This window comes from Prionailurus viverrinus, chromosome F2 (assembly GCF_022837055.1).
Source record: "Prionailurus viverrinus isolate Anna chromosome F2, UM_Priviv_1.0, whole genome shotgun sequence".
Taxonomy (NCBI): Eukaryota; Metazoa; Chordata; class Mammalia; order Carnivora; family Felidae; genus Prionailurus; species Prionailurus viverrinus.
Genome location: NC_062578.1, coordinates 55,118,988 through 55,143,538, shown reverse-complemented (window position 1 = coordinate 55,143,538; position 24,551 = coordinate 55,118,988). Strand labels below are relative to the sequence as shown.

Genomic DNA, 24,551 nt, shown 5'->3' with positions numbered 1-24,551 from the left:
GAACTCATGTCATGGGAAACACAGCCATTGAGGATTTTTGTTTTGTCAGAGATCTTACAACCTTAACAGTCCTTTGTAACCTTAATGCTCACTTACTCATAATTGAAAAGGCTGCTTTATTTCACATCCAGTGACCAGAAACATAAAGGGAAACTATATCTTTTTGGTTGACCCTTGGAGCTATTGCATACACAGAAAGCACTACTGGTGCCCGCCCGGGGCCCTTTGCCCATTCTTCAGCCGCTGTGAGTGCTGTCTGCTCATGGTTTCCAGCTGTTGCCTTCTCTGGAAACTTGTCCTCAACACATGGAAGCAGACTCACCCCAAGAGTTACACCCTGCCTCCCCACTTCCTGCCCCCGTGGGAAATCCACAAACAGTGACTGATGCAGGGGTGCAAACTTCTAGTCTCCTTTCCTCAATGCAGGACAACCTTTGCAATGCAATTCATGCCCCAGCCTTCCCTCAATAAATCACTTGCCATCTCAGACTGCATCTAGGGAACCAGACCTAACAGCACATAATATGATAATTTTAATAATTCCACGAGCTTTAAATTTGATTCACACTTTCTTTGAAATAACATGGTAAATTTACCAGCAATATAGTTCTAGAAAAAAAAAATCAGATTGTGGAAAACTTAGAGGGAAGAAATGCAAACCATTGCAGGTAAATTCACTTGCAGGCCTTGGCCAATGTGCTGCTGCACTTTTATAGCTTAAACAACAACAACATCAACAATGCATCAAATATAAACATCTCCATTTCCCTCTACATGTGAAGGAAAGATTTGGATAAAGACCCACACAACTTGCTATAGAAGCCATCTTGTTTTCAATACAATTTTGTGTATGGATCACCGAGTAGTGAAAGGAAGACACCAATCTTTGGAAAAACACATTGTTTCAACAAAAGTGGAACAATGGAAGTAAACTTCTCTTACAAAATGAAGTTGCAACAAGAATAAGAGACAATCATTAAAAGCTCCAACTTATCGGGGCACCTGGGTGGCTCAGTCAGTTAAGTGGCCAACTTTGGCTCAGGTCATGATCTCACAGGTTCTGAGTTTGAGCCCCGCAACAGGCTCTGTGCTAATGGCAGGGAGCCTGTTTCAGATTCTGTGTCTCCCTCTCTCTCTGCCCCTCCCCTGCTGGTGTGCTCTCTCTCTCTCTCTCACTCTCTCTCTCTCTCAAGAATAAATAAACATTAAAAAAATGTTTTTTAAAAAGCTCCAACTCCTCAAAAAGATATGGGAGACACTCAAACTAGTAAATAATGAAAACAGAGTATTCTGAAATCAGGAAAGATTTTTTGATGAAAAGCATGGTTGCTAATTCTACATCTAAATTGAGACCACCTCGGTCCATTCATAAGAAATGTATTAATCATGTCTTTTTATTTCCTTTTTTTTGATGTTTTGATATTTAAAAGTTTTACTAACCCTAGAGGGTCCCCCTTCCAGGGCTGGTCAATTCCTAGAGATAAATAAAGGACTCCCCTTCTAGTGTACCTTTCATATGAAAACCAACCAACCCAGAGCTCATATCCCCACCACCTCCTCTATCAGGCTCTCATACCCTAGACCACTGTCCACTTGCCCAGTCATCCCAGGGCCAGGTACCAGATAACTGGAGACAGGCCCTATGCCCCAGAGTCCACTGAAATTATTCAAAAGAGCCCATCCTGAGCCTGCTTCTCCTGCATCCCGTTCCTTTCCACAGAAACCACAATAATTTCTCTTGCCCATGTTTCTTCCCACCCCACCTCTTAGACTTGCTTCCCCTGCTTCCTGACCAACTGGTGCTTCCTGCATCGTGTAGCCAGCACTCCCTGGCATGCCACACATTCTATTTCCAGGAATCTAATAATAAACCTCTTCCTTCATAGCAGTCATTTCCATGTCTGCATATCTTACCACACCTGATTAAAACAAAACCCCGGCGACACGTAAAACAAGAAAACATCAGAAAAATCCCAATCGAAGGACATTCTGCAAGATACGGGTCTACAAAGTACTCTTCAAAATTGTCAAGGTCACAAAAGACAAATAAAAACCACCAAACTGTCACAGATTTGAGGTGCCTAAAGAGGCATAACAACTAAATGTAATGCAGTATCATGAATTGAACCTTGGAACAGAAAAAGAATATTAGTTTAAAAACTGGAGAACTTAAAATTATGTCTATACCTAGTTAATAGTATTTTCCCAATGTTAACTTCTTAATGTTTATAAAGTACTATGGCTATGTAAGCTGTTAACATCAGTGGAAACTCAGTGAAGGCTGTACAGGAACTCTCTGTTACTATCTTTGCAACACTTCTATAATCTAAAATTATTTCAAAATGAAAAGACCAAAATAAAAAAGCTAAAATTAAAAACAAAAACTAAATTAAGTCAAAGAACATCTTGGATGCAGTAGAAAATGAAATTACTGACAGAAGAAGCCAGAATGATTCACTCGGAGGTCAAAAGAGAAGTATGCAATATTAAAATATGCAAAAAGTAAAAAGACAAAAAACAGAATAAAAAAGATAAATTCATAATATTAATTACAAAAGGAGAGGTATGACAGAAAAAATAGAAATTATAACAGAGGAGATACTTGAATTTCAAGTAATGCATATAAGTAATTACCAAGGAAAATTAATGAAAATAAACACATTTGAGAACAATTTTAATTCCAAGATCAAGGAAAATCTTTGCATCCAGGAAAAACATGACAGAACAAAAGTCAAACTGACCTCAGATTTCCAAACTACAGCATTAAATGCCAATGACCAAAGATTTTGAATAGAAATGTCCATGGACAATGAATTCCACCACACCAAAGAGAGCTATAATAGGTGTTAATGATAATATATACATATAATATTATACATACCTAATGCACTCAATATATATAGCATATGTATATATTTTGTATACATAATGTACTCAAAATAGAATTTTTATGTAATCGATATATAATATTAGTATTAATAAATTAATTTTTCATACCAAGTCTTTGAAATGTGTATTTTATACTCACAGTACAACTCAGTTCAGATAGCCACATTTCAAATGCTTAATAACCACACGTGACTAGTGGTCACCATGTTAGCACACAGACCACAACATAAGAAACTATCATGGTGACCTGAGAGTAGAAAGACACTTCTTTTCTTTATTTTTTAAAAATATTTTTATTCTTTATTTATTTTTGAGAGAGAGACAGAGAGACAGAGTACAAGTGGGGAGGAACAGAGAGAGAGGGAGACACAGAATCCGAAGCAGGCTCCAGGCTCTGAGCTGTCAGCACAGAGCCCAATGTGGGGCTGGAACTCACAAACTGAAAGTTCATGACCTGAGCCGAAGTCAGACGCTTAACCCACTGAGCCACCCTGGTGCTCTGTAGAAAGACACTTCTTAAACAGACTCCAAAATAACTAATCATGATAGAAAGATACATAAAAACTAAGGAGGGCACTTGTGGTGAGCACCGGGTGTTGTATGTAAGTGATGAATCACCAAATTCTATTCCTGAAACCATTATCACACTGTAAGTTAACTAAAATTTACATTTTTTTAAAAAAATGAGAAAAACAATAATAAAAGAATAAAGATACAAAAATTACATTTAAATTATTTTTCTCATCAAAATTAACCATAAGAGAGTTAAAAGATAAGCCATGGAGTGGGAGAAGGTATGTGAAACACAATCAAGTGTTCCCCAGCCTATATAAAGAATACACAAATCAGTAATAAAAAACAAATGAAAAAGTATAATCTCCCAATACAAAAGAAAAAATCAAGACTATAATTTAATTATAATTAAAGACTATAATTAAATTTAATTTAAAAGGACTATATTAGTCTACTAGAGCTGCCATTAACAAAACACTATAGACTGTGTGGACTAAGAAACAGAAATTTATTTTCTCACAATTCTAGAGGCTGGGAAGTTTAAGATCAAGGTGTTGGCCAATTCTATTCCTGGTAGGGGTCTCTTTCTGGCTTGCTGACAGTTGCCTTCTCATGGTGGAGAAAATGAGAATGAAAGAGGGAAAGAAGGAAAAAGAACATGCATCAGTTCGAGCTAATTAACATATCATCTCCTCACATAGCTCGCTTTTTGTCTTTTCTTATAAGAACACTGATCCTATTGGAACAAGGTCCTTTATGACCTCATCTAACCTTGATTACTTCCATAAAGGCCCTGCATTCTCCAAATACAGTCACAATGGGAGTTGGAGCTTGAACAGGTGATTTGGGGGAGGGCATAATTTGGTCCATAGCATTCTGACACTGGCCCTTCAAAATTCGTGTCATTCTCACACGCAAATACATTCATTCCCTCCCACCAGCCTCAAAATTCTTAACTGTTTTCCACATCAACTCTAAATTTTTTTTTAACGTTTATTTATTTTTGAGACAGAGAGAGACAGAGCATGAACGGAGGAGGGTCAGAGAAAGAGGGAGACACAGAATCTGAAACAGGCTCCAGGCTCTGAGCTGTCAGCACAGAGCCCAACGTGGGGCTTGAACTCACAGACCATGAGATCATGACCTGAGCCGAAGTCGGATGCTTAACTGACTGAGCCATCCAGGCGCCCCTCAGCATCAACTCTAAAGTATGATCGGTCTTATCTAAATATCATCTAAATCAGATATAGGTGAGACTCACTGAATAATTTCTCTTAAGGCAATATTCCTCTTTACTATGAGCCTGTGAAACCACACAAGTTATGTGTTTCCAAAATACCATGGTGAGACAGGCATGGGATAGACATGCCCATTCCAAAAGGGAGAGATAAGAACAAAGAAAGGGGTGGCAGGTCCCAAACAATTCCAGAACCCAGCTAATTCCATTAGAACAGAATGGGGTCCTGAAGGTAAGCTGTGGACAGAGGCTTGTTTGTCACTCACAGAACAAAATGACTCCTTGGTTATGATTCAAAAAACAAGGAAATCAATGCAGAATTACATCAGAAGCACATTATGGGTCAGAACGTTGCAGATTACATGCATTGCCCTCATGGAAGAAGATGAAGATGCTTACAAGAAACAATGCTGTCAGTATATAAAGAACAGTGCAGCTCCAAATGTAAGAGAGGAAATGTATCAGAAAGCTCAGGCTGCTATACAAGAGAATCCAATCTATGAAAAGAAGCCTAAGAAAGATGTTAAGAAGGGAAAGTGGAATCATCTCAAAATGCTTCTTGCCGAGAAGAAAGACTGAGTAGCTCAGAAGACCAACTTCCTCCGAGCTCTGGAGTGGGCCTCTAAAAGCTAAAAAACTAAGCTGCAATTTTCTTTGAAGATTTTTTCAGGTAAAGACAATAAATGTATTGAACAAGTAGCTTTAAAAGATAAAAAAGCAAATTCCATTAGATCTTAAGACTTAAGAATTATCCCTCTGGCTCAATGTCCCACCTTCCGGGCTCACCAGTGTGGCAGCATTACCCCCACAGCTCTGTGGGGACAGCAGCATCTCTTGGGCTCAGTGGGGCACCTTGGCCCAATGTGCGAACCGTGTCAGTAGGGCTTTCTGAAACAGGAAACAGCCAGCTCCCTGGGCCTGTGATGAGTGGCAGCTCGGATGACCTCTGTTGGTCATTCGTCCCTTCCCCTGGGGCAGGCACATTCACAGCCAGATAGCTCTATGGTCCGGTCCTGTAGAATCCAAGACATCTGACAGCTTTCCTTCACTCCATCCCGCTTTCTCTCTCCCCTTTAGTTCAAACTGGCAAACTGGCAGAATCTCTGCTGGTATAATTCCATCTCTATTTCTGGCTCCTGCGGAGATGGCTGATTAAGTCCATGAGTCACACCCATGATGTCCTTATCAGATGGGTTTGTCCACACCTTTACAGTTTTCATCACAACAAGCTTCCTCTTTTTTTGCAATACGGAGAGACTCAAGAGAATTTTTCAAATCTTTAAGTTTGGTTCCTTTTTGATCAACAATCCCTTCCTCAATTCATGTCTCTTTTCCTGCTTTTTATTATAAGCAGTCAGAAGGACCCAGGCAGTACCTTCAACATTTTGCTTACAAATCGCCTCAGATAAATCTCCAGTTTCATTGTTCACAAGTTCTATCTTCCACAAAACAGTAGAACACATCAGTCAAGTTCTTTGCCACTGTATCAAGGATCGCCTTTCCTCCAGTTTCTAAGCCTGTTTTTCATTTCCATCTGAACTCTCACCAAAATGACCTTTAACATCTATATTTCTACCAACCTTCTGTTCAGGATTATTTATTTATTCTCTAAAAAAGGTAGAGGTTTCCTCTGCAGCTCTCCTCTTTTCTTTCTGAGCTCTCACCAGAACGACCTTTAACATTCATATTTCTACCAACAATCCCTTCACAAAAGCAGGCAATCTCTGCTTTTTTTAGTGTGTACTTCAAAATCCACTTCCACTGTTCCAGTAGCACCCTACTTTTCAGTACCAAAATCTGTATTAGTCAGTCGAACACCACAAATCAGGTAGCTGGACCAAAAGAAATTCATTTTCTCACAGTTCTAGAGGATAGAAGTCCTTGATCAAGGTGCCAGCTGATGCACTTCCTGATGAGACTGTCTCCCTGGCTTGCAAATTGCCACCTTTTTGTTGTGCCTTCACATGGTCTTTCCTTGGTGCATGTGGGCAGGGGGAAGAGAGCCAGAGAACTCTCTTGTCTCTTTTTGTAAGGACACTGATCTTATCAGATCAGGGTCCCCCACTTATGACCTCATTTAACTTTATATCCAGAAAAGCCCTATGTCCAAATATAGTCACACTGGGGACTGAGCCTTCAATATATAGTCTGGAGAAGAACAAACATCCAGTCCATAAGAAGGACACTTCAAAATAGAATATCCAAATGGCAAATATGCATATGAAAACGTAATCAGCATCCTTTATCTTCAGGGTGATATAAATAAAAACACAATGAATATTGCTATATACTTAGCAAAATGGCTAAAATGAAAAGGAAAGAAAATAACAAATTGACAAAGATGTGCAGCAACTGAAATTCTCCAGCACTATAAGCAATTGGAATTCTCTTTATAGTATAAATTGTTACAACCTCTTTGAAAAATATTTTAGTATCATCTACCAAAGTTGAATATATTACACAAATCTGACCCAGAAATTCCCGAATCATACATTTAACCAAAAGGTGTAAGAACTATTCATAGCAATATTATTAACAATAGCTTATTGACATGATGACATAAATTCATATAATAGTATACCACAGAGCAATGAAACTGATCAAATTACTTGTTATTAGATCAAGTTTCCAGAGACAGACCCTGAGATAAGAATCCAAGCCCAATTCATTTATTTGGAAGTTGAATTCAGGAAACATTACTAGAGAAGTGCAAAAATGAGACAGGGAAGGGAATGTAGCCAATAAAAGGTACATTGGCCAGAAAGAGCCAGTTACTGTTGTGAGTAGGTAAAGCTTATTCCTCCTGGAGAACTCTAAGAATCGGTATAAGATGCATGCCCCAGAGTTATTCCACCCAAGGAGTGAGAGAGTTTGTTTACACACAAGCTCCTGTCAGTCACTGACTGAGATTTGCAGGAGAGTTAAATCCACAGTAATCTGGATTTCAGGTCCTCAGATGCCAAAGAAAGCGTTCAGGCAGGTAGGACTCTGCCTCCTTCACTACAGCGGTAGGTCTTAGAGAATGTGCATAGAGTAATAATCACAGAGTCTGCCATACTTCTGTCATGCATACCACCACAGATGACTCTCACAAATATTATCTTGAGAAATGAAAGCCAGAAACAAAAAAGTATATACTATATGTTTCCATTGATATACAGTTCAAAACCAGGCAAACTAAAAGTGTTAGAAGTCAGGATGGTGGTCGCATTTGGGGAAGGAGAGAGGGGAGACTGGAAGAGGGCACAGGAAGACTTGGGGATGTTTACAATGTTATGATTCACACTATGGTAATTCATTGAACTATATGCTTATAATTTGTACACATTTCTGTGTGTATGCCATTCTCTGTTTAAAGTTTGCATGGTTTTTTTGTTTTGTTTTTTTAATAGAAGAGGAAATAAGGTCAGTCTTTCAATGCAGGCTGCCCCTATAATGGCAGTCATCTTCAGATGAACATTTGTATCTCAAAATAATGTCTGGAAATGGAGCTCCCAATCAATGCTTCTAGCTTGTTCATCAGAGATAAAACTTATGGGGGAGAAATATGACATCTAATTCCTATCAAATCCAACAACACAAAATATATTTTGTGTTGCAGTGACTGCAGTGACTCCTGCATTGTAAACAAGAACAAGGAAACCATGGGCTCCTTCTTTCCACTTAGGCAGGTGACTCCTCTGTACAAATTAATGTGAATTTCTTGTTTATTGAGTATTTTTCATCTTTGAACTATGTGTCTAATTTGTGAGACATGTAAGTTATCAAAGAAAGTAGTAAAGATAAAAAGATAGGTATAGGAAGACTTCTCTCCCAAGGTGCAATCTGCCAATCAAAAGTGCAACTGATTTGCTTAATTTTAAAGCTTTACTTCTTTCTGCAGGACACAATATCAATAAGGAACCTAAAGCTCTCATGTTTCTAGCTGAAAGGAAGAATGTTTAGCCTCAATTCGTAGCTATAGAGATTAAGCCATATTTATTACACAATAGACACAGGCACCAGAAGGAGGAAGGTATCATGGAGTCATATACTCCTTAGTCATGTTCAGCATCCAATACCACACAAGCTGTTGCAACCTCTTGCTATGACAGAATCCTCTGATTAATCTGATTTCAGTTTGTCATATAGAGCAAATTCTAACATAATCCTTATACCTCCCGGCAAAGCTGAACTCATCACCAAATATACTACTACTACTACTACTAATAATAATAATAATAATGTGGAGTAAAGTCTTAATTTATTGTGAGTCAGAATGCCACAATTCTGGAGAACAAGGCACTGGTACCGCAAATGTCAAGCAACTAATTTCAAATATCCTTCTACATTCTCCCCACAAGTTCAAAAATCAGTTGATCAGCCTGGAGCTGTCATAAATTTCCTGGAAAAAATTAATGGCTACCTTTGCAGTAATAAGATTAAGAAGAAGAAAAATAGCTGACAGTTTCTGAGAATTTAGGAAGTGTTAGGCGCGATTCTCAGTATTACACATGAAATAATTCAGTTAATCCTCACAACAACTGTGTAGAATTATCCCCATTTGACAAAAAGGAAATTGCGGAGTAGAGATGCTCAACGACCTATGAAAGGTCAGAATAAGTGACGGAGACAAGGTTCAAACCCAAAAGCCTGGCTCCAGAATCCCTGATCTTGACCATTATACATGCTGTCCTCAACTCTTCATTTGAAGAGTGACATTGAAATCACTATGTAAGAAAGCTCTGAAAAGAGAAAAATATTGAATATAAATTCATTTCCTATTCCTCTTATTTTGAAAATAAAGCAAAAGGGGTAAACAAAGAGCTAGAGAAAAATGAAAGAGGGCTTCTTATTATCTCATCCTCTGTACAATTTTCACAAAAGTTCCTGCTAGTCACCTCAGGTTTGTATTGAATAATCAACTTTTTCCAAAACCTCTTCCACATACAAGTGTCACTCAATTATGTAAGGTAAGAAAAAAAGTTAGGTAGACATTCTAAACCCTATTTTGCAGATAAGCAATGTATCCATATAAATATATAGACAGAGATATAAGGAACCTAAGATCTCAAATCCACATTGTCTTTAACCACACATCCCTCCATAAAACACCTCTCAGTGATGTGTATGCATAAAGACCAAGGAGAGGTAGAGAAATACTTATTACCTGGGGTTTTGATTCCAAACTCTAATTTAGTTCCCTAATATATTGGCTGGACCACAAAGAAAACTACATTTGCCATAGCAGGAGGTAGACCCACTGCTGGAAACTAAATCAGGCTGAACATCCTTCTTCATCCTGTTACCACTAAATTCACAACCCAATCTTTGATCTTACATTGGATGACAAGGTGTATTAGACTGCCTCCTTATGTTACCATTCCTCTTATACAGTCCCTGGGACCAACGAAATGTGAACTACCATCTTTCAAGACTTTATTTATATCTCTTTTATAATACCTTCCCAAAATGTGCCAAGATAGAATAATTCAATTAAACTTATCCCAAGGTCATTCTTTTAAGTTGAGAATTCACCTCATGTTCTACTTCCCTGCTAAAAAAAAAAAAAAAAAAAAAGCTCAACTAACTTCCCCAACCAATCTTAGCAGACAGGGAGATACAATGTGAGCCAGCTGACAGAAAGCCCTAAGTAACTGGATGCCTATGAAACAAAATGTTCTAAACTTTATTCCTTGCTGTAAAATTTAACCATGTAATCTCTTTTGTATGATCAAGCTCAACTTTATTTATATAGAGAATAAAATCTAACTGTGGGCTTTGTCTATAATTTCAAGGTATCTGAAAGAATTACCTTTCATTTCCTCCAATAATATATAGGTATAGATATCTCTCTCTCTCTCTCTCTCTCTCTCTCTCTATATATATATATATATAGAGAGAGAGAGAGAGAGAGAGAGATATCTCAATAATATATAGATATCTCAATAATAAAAAAATCAGTATAAGTTTTCATGTGATGATTTCTGCAAACTCTATATACATCCCAACAACATGTTTAAATAGGTGTTGTTATCCTTATTTTAAATTTTTTTAATTGAGAATCAAAAAGTTCAAATTACTTATAAATCCATACAACTAATCTCACCTCAAATCTATTATTTCCTTTTCATAATGCTGTCTCAATCGAGCAACATAATAATCCCTTTATTTACTCAGTTACTTATCTCTCCTCCTCTATTGAATCAATGAACTGAAAAACATATTCCCAACCACAATGTTATAAATGGAAGAAGGCCAGCCCCTCACCTTTGTGGCATCTAAAACACTCTAGGAAACAACAGGAAACTAGATTTAGCTGTTTTCATAGCAAACATAAAAACTATAATAATATTCTAAATTTTGAAAATGCCCAATAAGAGGATACATGTAGTTTTTTTTTAATTGGTTCTAATCTGTGATTTCAGATTATTCTTTCAACCAGTGTTCTGATGTTTTCCGGTTTCTTAATAATGAACTCTATTTTAATATTAGGAAGTTAATTCATTTTTTAAAGTCAGTTTAATTTAGTAAAGAAACTCATCACAAGTTTCCATTTTATCCTGACTCCATTAATGACTCATTTGGGGTACTGTATAGGGCTTTTCCATGAAATACCATTTCCTGTGTATTTTATAGGGCCAAGAGTATTTCCCTCAGTGACACCTAGTCATTGAACATTTCACTTCCAGTCTTGATAGATCATCAGTCTTCCAACTTAGAATCTTCTAGCTCTGGACTGATCTTCAATGTCAAATTCTAATGACTTTACGTGGGTGGTTTTCTTCTTTCAACAACAAGGAGTGTATTGTTCTTAGATTTAGTTTTACATATGCTCTCATTCCATCTAAGACTTCTGAGTCAAGCTAAGCATCTGCATTTATTCTCTAGTCACAAAGTGTTTCAAAATATGAAGATGACTCAAATAAGATAATATCTTTATTCTCTACATAGCTACCAATTTCTGTCTAGGTAGTATAAAGATTCACCCTTCGTGGCCTCTAATGCTTTTTGAAAAAAAATAAAGTATCAATATAGAGGAAGCACTTTCTGTCTTTAAAAAGTATTATCCAACTTGTAAATTGTAATGTTCCTTTGGGAATTGAAAAAGAATTGGGGAGTTTCCAAAATCCCACTTAGTTTGAGAAGTAGGCAGTGCAAATCTACTCTCTTAAATGGAGTATTTGGACATGAATTTCCTTAATTGAAAGTCTATATCCAGGACATATTAAGAAGGGACTGAAGTTTGATGACACAATACTATACTCTCCAAGAAGAAACTTCTAATTAGAAATCACCCTACAGGTAAGAGGGGGCTTAATTATTTTGAATCCTGCTCATTTTATGATGTCCCAGGATGCAACTGCTTTTCTTAAATCAGTTCATAAAGTCTCCTTCAGCTTAAATTTGGTTAAACCAGTTTTATTAAAAAAAATTCAAAAGGTGATTTCATACGCATAAAGTTAATTTTAATGCATTCTAAAGCTCTCCTAATTCATTCCAAATTTAGCAACAAAAGTAGAGCAATTCTATTTGTGAAGGCTATTTTAAAATGTAGTATAGTATATAGTATCTAAGAATATAAAATTTTAATAAAGAGTCAAAACAACTCTATTGACATTTATGTAGGTCCTGTATAATAAGTATTTTCTAACTAAACAAATAAAATGTATTAGCTCTGAAGAGTTTCTCCCAGTAATTATGAAAGAAATGGAGGAAATTAAACTCCCCAGTTTTAGAGTGGGAGGAATATATTGTTCTTGGAAATTGTCCATCTTCTTCCTGCTGTTCAATTAATTCCCTACTTTCTTTAACTTTTCCTATCTTCTTTTATAATATTCATATTTTCTTCATATAAGTTATCTTGTTCTCTCTTTAGTTCTTGATCTTTCCATAATCTGTATGTTTGGGAAATGTAGACTTAAGCTTCATTAGTGGTTCCAGGTGGAGATTTTGTTGTTACTTAGAGACGCATGGTAGAATGTTATATTTAAAGACAGATGGCAACAATCATATGAACACTCCATGTGGCTGGTTCTCTGTATCCATCAATTTGCAGCTGAGGAGGCTAGTTCAAGCATCTGCAATAATTGGTAGAAGAGAAAATAAAAATGGAGAAGACTAGACATTTTCACTAATTAAAGATGTGGTTTTTATTTGCTCTGACATCAAAATATACTGAATTTGAAAGTTCTTCAGATGGCTGTGGTGTAAAGCACATCTCCAGAGAAGCAACTATTTTCCAAATACATATTGCTTATTTCTTCAGAGTAGAAATTTTAACTGGGAGCTATGACCATATACAGCCATCTTAATGCTTTATGGTTCTGGCAAATGCAACTCCCTATCATATAGGATTGCTTCACAGCTTGACTACAAATGTGATAGGTTAAAAACCAATAATATCACTCAGAGTCCCTCCCTTCTAACAGGCATCATCTTCATCTTAAAATTTTGCTACTGCTGTTAGATGTATATTTCTACCCCTCAAGACCATGTGCCTTTCAAAAATTCAAGAATCTAATCCAAGCAAACAAACTTCCGTTATTTCTGAGACTTACCAAATTTCACTTCATCTTCAGAATTCTGTTCCATCTGTGAAGTCCTAACTACAAGCAAGGCCTCTGCAACAAAGCTTCTGCTCCAGTTACCAGACTCATTCCAAAAATAGGTAGGTTTCAAGAATCACTCACACTGTAAGTTGAGCGATCCTGGATCCTCCAGCCTGGAGTGCAAGAACACATATACTCACACAAAACTGTAAGGACTAATTGTAATTTGTACCAAATGTAATCTGATTGTAATACACTAAGTTTATACACAGACATATAAGCATGCATTTATACACACACACACACACACACACACACACACACGTAAGGGGTCAGTTATTGTCAATTATTTCGAAATCCTTTTTATTTTTTTTTTTTTTAATTTTTTTTTAATGTTTATTTATTTTTGGGACAGAGAGAGACAGAGCATGAATGGGGGAGGGGCAGAGAGAGAGGGAGACACAGAATTGGAAACAGGCTCCAGGCTCTGAGCCATCAGCCCAGAGCCTGACGCGGGGCTCGAACTCACGGACCGCGAGATCGTGACCTGGCTGAAGTCGGACGCTTAACCGACTGCGCCACCCAGGCGCCCCTCGAAATCCTTTTTAAAAAAGGAAAAAAGCTAACTTTAAACACTGTGGCAGACACATCCAAAGGAAACCCCCATAAGTCATTTTAGGATGTATGGTCCACTCCTCACTTGAATAATCCCTTCCCCTTCTGTGTGGGTGGGACCTATGACTAGCTTCTTATCAATAAAATATAGCAAAGGTAATGGATGCTATTCTCCTACCTATGTTACATAATGTGACCAAGTTGATGGATGTCACTCCCATGATAACTCTTAACCAACTGAATTAATTAAGTCTCCAGGTACAATCACAGGTCCAACTGACACTTTGATTTCAATCTGGTTAGACCCTGAACAAAGGACCCAGATAACACATGCCTGAGTCTTCACACAGGAAAACTGTGAAATAATAAATATGGGATGTTTTTATCTCCTAAATGTGTGTAATTTGTTACATAGCAATAGAAAACTAAAACATATATGTACATAAACTCATTTTGAATTATTTTATGACAACTTTCTTAATTTTAATCTTCTTAATTTAAAGATCTCCCTGCATATCAAACGTGTTTTTAAAACACCCACATCACACACTAAGAATATTTTTGCTGTGAAAGTTTTAGAAAGTATTTTCATAATTTTATGTATTTGAGGACAAATATTCCATCTTTCTTATTATTATTCTATCCTAAGATATAACTGTTGGGTGAAGTTGCAGCCAGACAAGTAATGTGATGTTATGTTTTGTGGATATTTCATTAAGTATTAATTCCTTTTGACTCACAGGGGTTTCTTTCATATTCTAGAGCTAATAGATCATTTTTTAGGTGACACATTTATTTGTGGATCTTCTGAAAGTTTATAGCCCCAGGAACTGTGCCTATATTACCTAACAGACAAAATGGCCCTGCACACACACACAAAAAATTCTAAAAATAAAAGACAAAGTTGAGAAATTCAATTTTCATTCTATTTCAATAAGGATTTAATGAAACTTTTAGCAAACTTTGGCTGAGCAAAAAATTTCCCTGATAGTTCTGTTCTTATCCTCCTTTTATTTCATGGTCTGATTTGGTGTCCTTGGCAGATCTTTTGTGTTCCCTCTTGATCTTTGTCCTATGCAGGTTTGTACTGGAATGATAACACAGTTGCAAAGGCATTTCATTCTTTCTGAATATCATGCTCAAAAATCATCTCTCTAAGAGTTTTTATGAACAATATGCTTATAGCTCCAGCTGCTCCCAGTCCTATTAGTTAACACACAGACCTGTTCGAACATTAAAGGGACACACATCTTGTCTCCTTCAATTCTCTTAAAAATCATTGCCTCAGGGAGCCTGGGTAGCTCAGTCAGTTAAGTGTTTGACTTTTTTTTTTAAATTAATTTGTTTTGAGACAGAGAAAGAGCAAGTGGAAGAGGGACAGAGACAGAGAGGGTGATAGAGAGAATCCCAAAAGTCTCAAACTCAGGAACCATTAAATCATGACCTGAGTCAAAGTCAGACACTTAACCAACAGACCCACCCAGGTGCCCCAAGTGTCTGACTCTTGATTTTGGCTCAGGTCATAATGTCATGTTCTCGTGAGACTGAGCCCCATGTCAGGCTGTGCACTGGAATTTTCTCTCTCCCTCTCTGTCCCTCCCCCTCCCCTTTGCTTTTGTGCTCTCTCTCTCAAAATAAATAAATAAACTTAAAAAAAAAAGAGAGAGACAGAGTAGTAAAGATATTTGAAGTACAACTTGAAGGAACAAACCATGGCAGAAGATTGCAAGAAAGTGCCAGAAGGTATTTGTTACATTCTAAAAAAGGATGGCTGGATATGTTTCTCCATATGTCATTAAGAGGCATGCATTTCTTTTGGTTTTTATTTTTTTTTTAATTTTTTTTAATGTTTATTTATTTTTGAGACAGAGAGAGACAGAGCATGAATGGGGGAGGGGCAGAGAGAGAGGGAGACACAGAATTGGAAGCAGGCTCCAGGCTCTGAGCCATCAGCCCAGAGCCTGACGCGGGGCTCGAACTCACGAACCGTGAGATCGCGACCTGAGCCGAAGTCGGACGCTCAACCGACTGAGCCACCCAGGCGCCCCTCATTTCTTTTGGTTTTAATACCAAGTCACATATGGAGACAAACACTGATATCATTTTGGGCAATAGAGACAAGGGGTGGCAAAACATCTTCTCTATCAAATTTTCAAGCAAAGATATGATTAATAGGGTCTTAAAACACCTAGTTTTCTTTAAATTGCATACCCTCTTGATAAAGATTAAATATTCTACTACATCAAAAACCTTTGATAATTCTACAATAATATCAATCATTTGTCACATTATTATAGTTGGCATGAAAAGGCAGGATAGTGTAATGACTAGTCAGCATGAATACCGGAATCAGATAAATGTATTAGCACCTCCGTTTACCAGTGGTGAGCCCCTTGATGAGCTGATTAAACTCTTAAAGGCTTAATTTCTTCATTGGTAAAATATGGGAAATAACACCATTTTCATGGTGAAGAATAAGTGACATATCATGTAGGGTTTTTCATAGGTCCTAGTACATAGTAAGTGTTCGATATATATTAGCAATTATTATTATATAATTCAAATATTCTATCTTTTTTTAAAGTTTATTTATTTATTTATTTATTTTGAAAGAGAGAGAATGAGTGGAGGGGCAGAAAGAGAGAGGGGTGGACAGAGGATCTGAAGTGGGTTCTTCACCGACAACAGAAAGCCTGATGTGGGGCTCAACCTCATGAAACCGCAAGATCATGACCTGAGCCAAAGTCAGACACTTAACTGAGTGAGCCACCCAGGCTCCCCTCAAATATTCTGTCTTATAGGAGAAATTACATTTTATATTTAGATACAACCTCATTCCAAAAATCATGTCATTTTCAAAATACATGCAGCATATGAAGAGGGTAAAGTGAGGAAATCATGAAGAAAAGGAAAACACAGAAACAGTAAGTTAAAGATAGTTGTGAGGTTAAAATACATGTCATAAAGTCATACAGACTTTGCTAAATATGAACCATGGATTTAACTCAGAGCTGCCTAGAAGCCAGTATGAGGAGGAAAACACAACCAGTTACATGACTTTTAAAAAAACAGAAAGCTGTGTTTAAAAGAAACCCAAATAATCTGAGATAAATGTGTCAACTCTTTAGGTCCTCATAAAAAAGGACACTATGTGAGGTGTAAACAATTTCCTCTATTACTCTTTTACAGTACAACAAATAGGAAAGAGTTTTGATTTTCTTATAATATCCCTCAAATTTGGTTACTGGAATACCATTAAAATGCAGTTTAGTGAAAACAATTTTTAAAAAGTACAGCTTGGATGAATGACTTTCTGGTGAGAAACAATACACCAGTAATTAAATCTTAGTAATAACCAACTTTGGGTAGTACTTTGAAATTCATGATTATTTCTATTTCCCAGAGCTAGGTGTAACAAGTATAGTCATCCTCATTTTACAGATATGGAAACAGGTAGACTCCAAACAGGCTCAATGATTTGCCCAGAGTTATGTAGGAGAAAAATAACAGAGTGGAGACTGTTTCTTAATCTCATGGTCCTTTCTTCTCTAATCCTGTTTCCTTTTCACAGAAGCACTGTTATGAAATGGCCAGACCATTGGCAAAGCACAGAAAGGACTCCAGCCTCTGTGTCTCGGGGACAGCAACCCTCTTCGACAGCCTTGTTTTGATGTACAAACACCAGACTGGAAAGTCTCCATGAAGCAGAGCTGTTTCTACAATAGTAAAAACTTGGAGGACTTCCCAAAGGTCATTCTTATAGTGCAAGTCACTTATAAGCCATAAGAAAATAATGATGTTTTTTATTTTCATAGCACTTTACATTTCTCAAGCACTTGCATATAATTGTAGTTTCGTAGCACCGGCCCCTTTAAGCAAATCAATGTATTCACAGCAATGACATGTGCGTCAAGCAAACCTTTTGCAGAAAGCTGCAGGTGAAGCAAGAAAAAATAAAATCTGATCATGGGCATTCTGAAACGAGATCTTCTTGCACAGAAAAACCATAATTGGTGAATAGATGGCACAGAAATTACTCACATGTTGAAATAAAATAGTACATAGCGCTTTACCAGTTTGTAAGCTGATAGTTCATAGCGTATGAATGAAGAAGTGGCAGGAGCAGGCAGAGTAAAATTTTAAAGAGGAAGAAAAGCTAATAACCCGTGTTCAGACCTCAAAAGAGATCAAAGATCCCAACTGCAGCTTGAAAAGTTATACCGCTTGTTTTAAATGCAGCCCACAACGAAGGGAAGGGCAAGATCGGGCTTTAGGGAAAATATTTGCTACATTCTTAAATTATGGAATATTCTGGTTTCCACAGGATGCAAATACTTGGTCTGTCAATAATTAAGTTTCTGTGTTTCCTGTAGGCAGTTGGTGCAGGGATAAGAGGTGGTGTGTGAAATTCAACAGTTACTAAAATTGAGCATCTTGGAATGAAAATGGGCTTTTAAATTTTATTATCTAATATAGTTCTGAATATGGCAATGACCTAAGGGTTATGAATATGGAAAACGTCTCATTTTGAATCTAACATTTTGATCCTAGCATCTCATCTTGTTCCCCGAAAATAACATAATCAGGTTGAAAAAATATATGCAGAGCAAAGATTAGCCAATTTTAACTAATGCTTTCTGGAAATGGCACATAGTGGAAAAAAGGGGATTTCATCATCTGGGTGACGTGTGTCTGGTGACAGAAACCTGACTTCTCTGATTACCACAGGCTTCCATCTGGTGGCAAAGCAGGCTCCTTCTTCATCTTCTTTGGCTGAGATCTCAAACCAGTGTCTTTTGGGAAAATGTCTTGAAAATAAGCAATCCACCAAAATCATTACCTCTCAGAATAAGACAAGGTAAAAATTTTCTTTATAGTCAATCCAATAACAATGACCTTTTTTTTTTAATTTTTAAGTTTTCAAGCAAGAAAACAAAACTGCTACTAAAATTGTGTCTGGGGAATTATTCTTTTGCTATTCAGGGTGTAGGCTCAATTTAAAAAAAAGATAAGCTGAGTTTATACTTAGACAACATTTAGCAAAATATGTACTCAGCATATAGCAATTACTCATGATAATTAGCCTTCAGTACCAGACCTCAGTCCTATATTTAATATGAGGTAATAGGAATATCATTTGTTTCCTTTTTATCATCTTCTCCTGCTTCGTTCCTTTGTTCCTTTTGTTTGCTTTATTTATGAACATAGTTATGTAATTAACAAGAAGTAAATTTATAGAAAATTTAATAGTTTTTAATCTAAAAATCTGGTTCCAGAGGTGATAGAAAAGTTCATTGAAACACATTTGGTTCATTTTTTTACTCAAAAATCATTTTGGCTGCCAAATATTCTTTCAACATATGATACGACTTCTTTGTCTAAATTCGGGCTCTGCTCCTATGATAACTTAAGCACGATGCCTTCCTTTTCCTGCCACTGAAACAGGTGCTGGGGATGCTTTGTATGACTGTATCCTTGTCCCCACAGCCCCTCGGCTGGAATGATGAAGTGCAGGTGACAACAAAGAACTGGATGACATTCTCTAGACTTTATTTCATTGGAATCAATAGGAAACAATGGCGGTAAAGGGGAACATATTTACCTCACTTCTAGGTTCTGAGGTAAGAAAGTTAGAAGAAAACACCTCCTCCATTTAAAAGGATTGAAGGAGGTAAGTGACATCAAGGAAGAGTTAGTTTCTATTAGAAACATAGAAACAGTTCATGTTAGATGTCTTGAGGCCAAGGGATAAGTGAACACCCTCTCAGAAGACTTTGATCAGAACTACCAGTCACTGAAGGACCTCTTCCCTCTTAACAGTGAAGCAGTATTGCAGTCTAGGAAGAGGCAAATCCTCATGGGGTGGGAAGCCAGGATTTACCTCTTTCCTTATTGAGCATGGTATGGTGGCTGAAGAACTTACATCACCGAAGTGGTGAAAGAACTAAATCATTGCAGAATGATCTACTATGGTATTAACATACATATTATTTTCACTAATACAGGGTGCTCAAAACAATGAGCATTACTGTTTCCTTCCCTTTCTCCCAAAAGTTACCAAAACTTGCCCCTCTGCTCTGAGTTCCACTATCTCAGAGAATCTGATATTTGAAAGTAAAATCTTCTGTGCATAAGGAATAACCCCTCGCCCTGGGCTTAATTTTAGGTGAAGACCCTTGGAGTGAACAGGGATAAAAGGCTGGTGCTGGTACTAGAGACCAGTGAAAGAGAAGTTGTCCTAGACAGGGTAGGGTCTAGGGACTTGGGGAGATAACATACATACAAAGATTATCTCTGATGGATTATCCTTATGGAATACTAATGGAGGCCAAACACTGATCAGCAAAGGTCTTCAGTGACCAGGCCTATGGTCCATGGACAGGATCTCTAGGGAATGCACTTCTGAGCTTACAGAGAGCATCAGTGCTCTCTGAAGGGAAAAATGGAAAGTAGCTCTTGCAGAAAGAGGAGCTATAAGAACTGGGAGGGCCATTCCACCTCCCACATCTTTCTATATGCACACAAGCATCCTTCTTTTCCCCCTCCAAATTTGGAATCCAAGGAGTGAGAAGACACTAAAACATATGACTGAGATTTAATTTCTCACCTCCACAGAGAGTAGGGGCATAGAGATTTTATTTGACTTAAAAAATTAAACCAAAATAACATTTCTTGTGCTGATGTGTGAGGAGGAAATACTTACCTATTACACATATAAAAAGTCCCTGCAAGTTATTTATGTTGGTTATTATTTCAACTCCTCTCAATCTCCCCAGGTTGCTATCAAACCAGGAGGTACCGAAAGTCTACATGTGCCAGTAACAGTGCATATATTATGTGATTTAATCCTCCCAACTTCCCTAAATAAGTAGCATCTCCCCCATTTTTTGAATTGAAAAAATGAGTGCAGACAGATTAAGGAACATGACCAAGACCACACAGATGGTAGGATGCTAACTGGGCTTTAAGTCTAAGGTTGCCTAACGCCAAATTTCATGCTCTTTTATTTTGCTAGGCTGCTACAAGAAGAGTAGGTGAAAGCATTTTTTAATGCATAAAATGGTACATAAATGCAAGCCTCATTATTATGTTAAAGGCTCTGGGGATCAGAGAGCAAAGGCACAGTATTCTCAAAGCTTTTCTCACTTCCAGGAATAACAAAGGTACCTGTACTTTTGAAGCACATAACTTTGGGAGTAAGATGTAAAGAAATTATATCTCTGTCTTAAAATATTATCACATAATGGTCAAATGTCAGGCATTCGGGTAGGCTGTCATTAAAGTCGTTTCAAATCTTTTTTAAATTTAGTTTATTTATTTATTTATTTTTGAGAGAGAGCATGAGAGGAAGAGGGGCAGAGAGAGGGAGAGAGAGAATCCCAAAAAAGCTCCATGCTTTCAGTGCAGAGCCCAACATGGGGCTCAAACCCATGAACCATGAGATCATGACCTGAGCTGAAATCAAGAGTCAGATGCTTAACTGACTGAGCCACCCAGGTGCCTTTCAATTCTCTTTTTAAAAGTGACTAGATCAGAGACAGTAATAGAACCAAGGTTATGTAAAATTAAATTTACCAGTAAAAATCACTTTCCAACCTAAGCTAAAGGGAAAAAAAAAATAGGAAAAACCACTCACTTCTGATTGGAAGAAAGTGCGTGGAAATGTGCATTGATTGATCCTCATGGGGAATACACACAAGATCTATCATTGTTCTCACTTCCATCCTGAAAAGACAGTTCTGACTTCAGAAAGGTTCATGAAATTGACACAACCTCAGTGAAAGTAAATCTGAGTCTCCAAGAGGGATTCAAAATTGTGTTCCACTTAAGTCTGGAAGTTAAAATTTGGTGTTAGTTAAAACCAAATTTTTATAATAAATGAATGTTACTGTGTTAATATTTTATTAACTCAAGTTATTTTCATTACTTAACAGATGATTAAAAGCCTACAGTGTGCCAGAAGGGAGGCGGAGAGAAAGGGAAGGAGATCGAATAAGGACAAGACTGAGACCCAGACAAGAAGGAGGGAGTCTGAGGAACATATTCCAAGATCATTCCAGAGAAGAAGCCCACGTGGTCAAGACACAGTGTTTTACGATCCAACTTTCACCAACAAAGGTTCTGGAACTAGTTAGCATTATGATTTATAATTAAGAAGGTAGAAGAAAGCAACCAGATGATAGCTGCATACTTGATTGTCAAGTAAGAAATAGTTGATTAACACGAGATCTGTAAATATACACTAACCCCAAGCAGAAAGATGGTCCACTCTCAGGAGAACTGGTCCAGCTAGTCAAATAATACATAGTTAAGGTCAGAACTCCAGTTCTAGAGTGGAGGGGACACCAGAGAAGGAAACTACTTAGAATGAGTGAGATGGGAACATGGGTCAATACCCAGACCTGGGACTGGACCAAAACAGTGAGAAGAGGAAAACAGGTGAGGATGTTTGATCTTCTGACCTACTCATACACCCAGAGTTCTTCCCTTGTGTACCAGATCCCAAGTCTATGGGTAGAAAAAAACTTACTGGAGTAGAGAAAGGAGCATGGTACAGGGATAAAGAAATTGAAATCAAGAGCCCAGTGGTCATTACTAGAACACTAGATTTATTCCAATCTCCAATCAGCCATGGAGAAGATGGAAGAAGATAGAGAAAAGAGAGCCTTGGTGAAGGTGTGGATGTCATGCACAAGGTCTGTGAAAATTCTTTCACTTTTCCAGGGAGAGTGAGTCTATGCCAGAAGCCATCAGAGGGTCAGCTTGGAATAGCTGGAAAAGACAGAAGTTGAAAAGAAACATATTACACCGAGTAAAATAAATACATTTTAAACCATCTCATCTCCCTTTCAGAAATTGCTCATGTTAGATCCTATATTCATTTAAACTAAACTTCATTGTTTCCTCCCATTCAAATGCAAAAGTATGAAAAGAGTTAAAGGCAACCACTCACAAGTGCTGTGTCATTGAGCAGGTGTAACAGAATGAGCTCAGAGTTAGCTAAGAGAACGGAAGGGTAAGAGGCTTCTTGCAGAAGCAGAGGTCAAAAACCATGTCTATGGCTCAGGCTCTTGACTTCAGGCCACTTGTCAAGGTTTGTCCATTACCAAGACTCCTCCCTGCCCTCTGTCTCGTCTAAAATGGATTAGCATCTTCAGGGCATTATTATGCCCTTTTTACTTTTTTATCACGTTAACTTTCTTCCACAAAAGAAAACTCTTGCTGACATAAATGTTTGATTAGAAGCTTTCATATATTCCAATATAAAATGTTCCCTCTCAACTGGGGCTCATGAAATATATATCAAACAAGTTCTTTATGCAGCATAAAACAAATTTCAGTACTCCTTTTCAAGTAAAATAATAACTGTGTTAGACTACTCCTAATTCCTATAATTGGTTGCCAGAGGTAATTATTATAGCCCATGGATACACATGCAAATTCAATTTTTCAATAAATCTAACCTACCCTAAACTCTAAAGACCAAGGTTAATAACTTCTTTTGGCTTTTGCCCCAATTGTCTTACTAGGAGACATTACTACCAGACATTTGACTGGTGCGTTTTTCAATCACCTTACTTGTAAAGTTTTGCAAAACAATTCTTCATGATCCATTTTATTAATAATAACCCTAGTTTCTAATTACACTAAAATTTTCTTAGCATACATGGTTCACACCCCAGATGTTACTTCTTTTATATCTGTATTCATTGTTAGATAATCTCATCCAATATCAAAACTTTAAACATTATCTGTGGGAATATAACTGGGTGTTTGTATTTCTATCCAAGATCCATTCCTGAACTTCAGATTCATATATCCAATCATCACCATCCCTGGTGGTCTAGTGGTTAGGATTCAGTGCTCTCATATATATCCAATCATCTACATAATATCACCATTTGAGATACCTCAAGCTTAACATTCCAAAACTAAACTCCTGATCTTCTCTCCAAAAACTTTCCTTTTCCACATTATTCTCCAATTTAGCAAATGGTAACTTCATATTCCAGTTCAGGCCAAAATCCTTGGGGACGTCCTTGACCCACGGCTCCTCTCTTTCTCCATCACACCATATGCAATCCACCACCATATTCTGCCAACTCTTACTTGGAAATATCTCCATAACCTGATGCTTTCCCTCAATTCCACAATAAATCCACATCCCAACATTTCTTCGTGAGTTGCAATAACCTCTTAACTAGTATTCTTGCTTCTGCTGTTGCTTCCATTCAGTCTACACCCTACAAAGCAGACAGGGTAAACCTCCTCGTGTAAGTCAAGTCACACCATTCATCAGTTCAAAATACTCTAGCGGCTCTTGATCACTTTCAGAGTTAAATTTAAAGTCAAACTGTGGTCAATATGCTCTGCGTGATACAGTGCCTCACTACTGCTCTTAATTCATCTACTTCTACTTTCCTCCTTTTTCACTCTGCTTCAGCCACTGGTATCCCTGACCAAACTGAGCATACTCCAACTACAGGGCTTTTGTACTGGCTGTCCTCTGCCTCATTTTGTTTAATCCTCAAAATAATCCTATGGGGTACTAAAATCACCCATGCTTTCCTTATTTAGATAAACGAATTCTCAGGTCTCCTCAAGGAGTAGGACCCAGAAATCTATGCAGGGGATTGTGATGTGTGCTGAAGTTTGAGAACCACTGTCATGTCTGGAGACATTTTTGGTTGTTACAACTTGGAATGGAGGAGAAAAATGCTACTAGCATCTAGTGATAGAGACCAGGGATGTAATGCAAAGGACAG

At 37.4% G+C, this 24,551-nt stretch overlaps 2 long non-coding RNA genes across 2 annotated transcripts; both read left to right on the top strand.

Annotated features, from left to right (window-relative positions):
• Positions 1–5,220: 5,220 nt before the first annotated feature.
• On the top strand, positions 5,221–19,356 carry LOC125156520 (uncharacterized). The gene is made up of 5 exons (XR_007148641.1): positions 5,221–5,309; positions 13,201–13,289; positions 17,357–17,535; positions 18,514–18,643; positions 19,273–19,356. It is a non-coding gene; the product is annotated as an uncharacterized LOC125156520 (long non-coding RNA).
• A 13-nt stretch (positions 19,357–19,369) lies between these two features.
• On the top strand, positions 19,370–21,805 carry LOC125156521 (uncharacterized). The gene is made up of 3 exons (XR_007148642.1): positions 19,370–19,456; positions 20,801–20,948; positions 21,720–21,805. It is a non-coding gene; the product is annotated as an uncharacterized LOC125156521 (long non-coding RNA).
• The last annotated feature ends 2,746 nt before the right edge of the window (positions 21,806–24,551 follow it).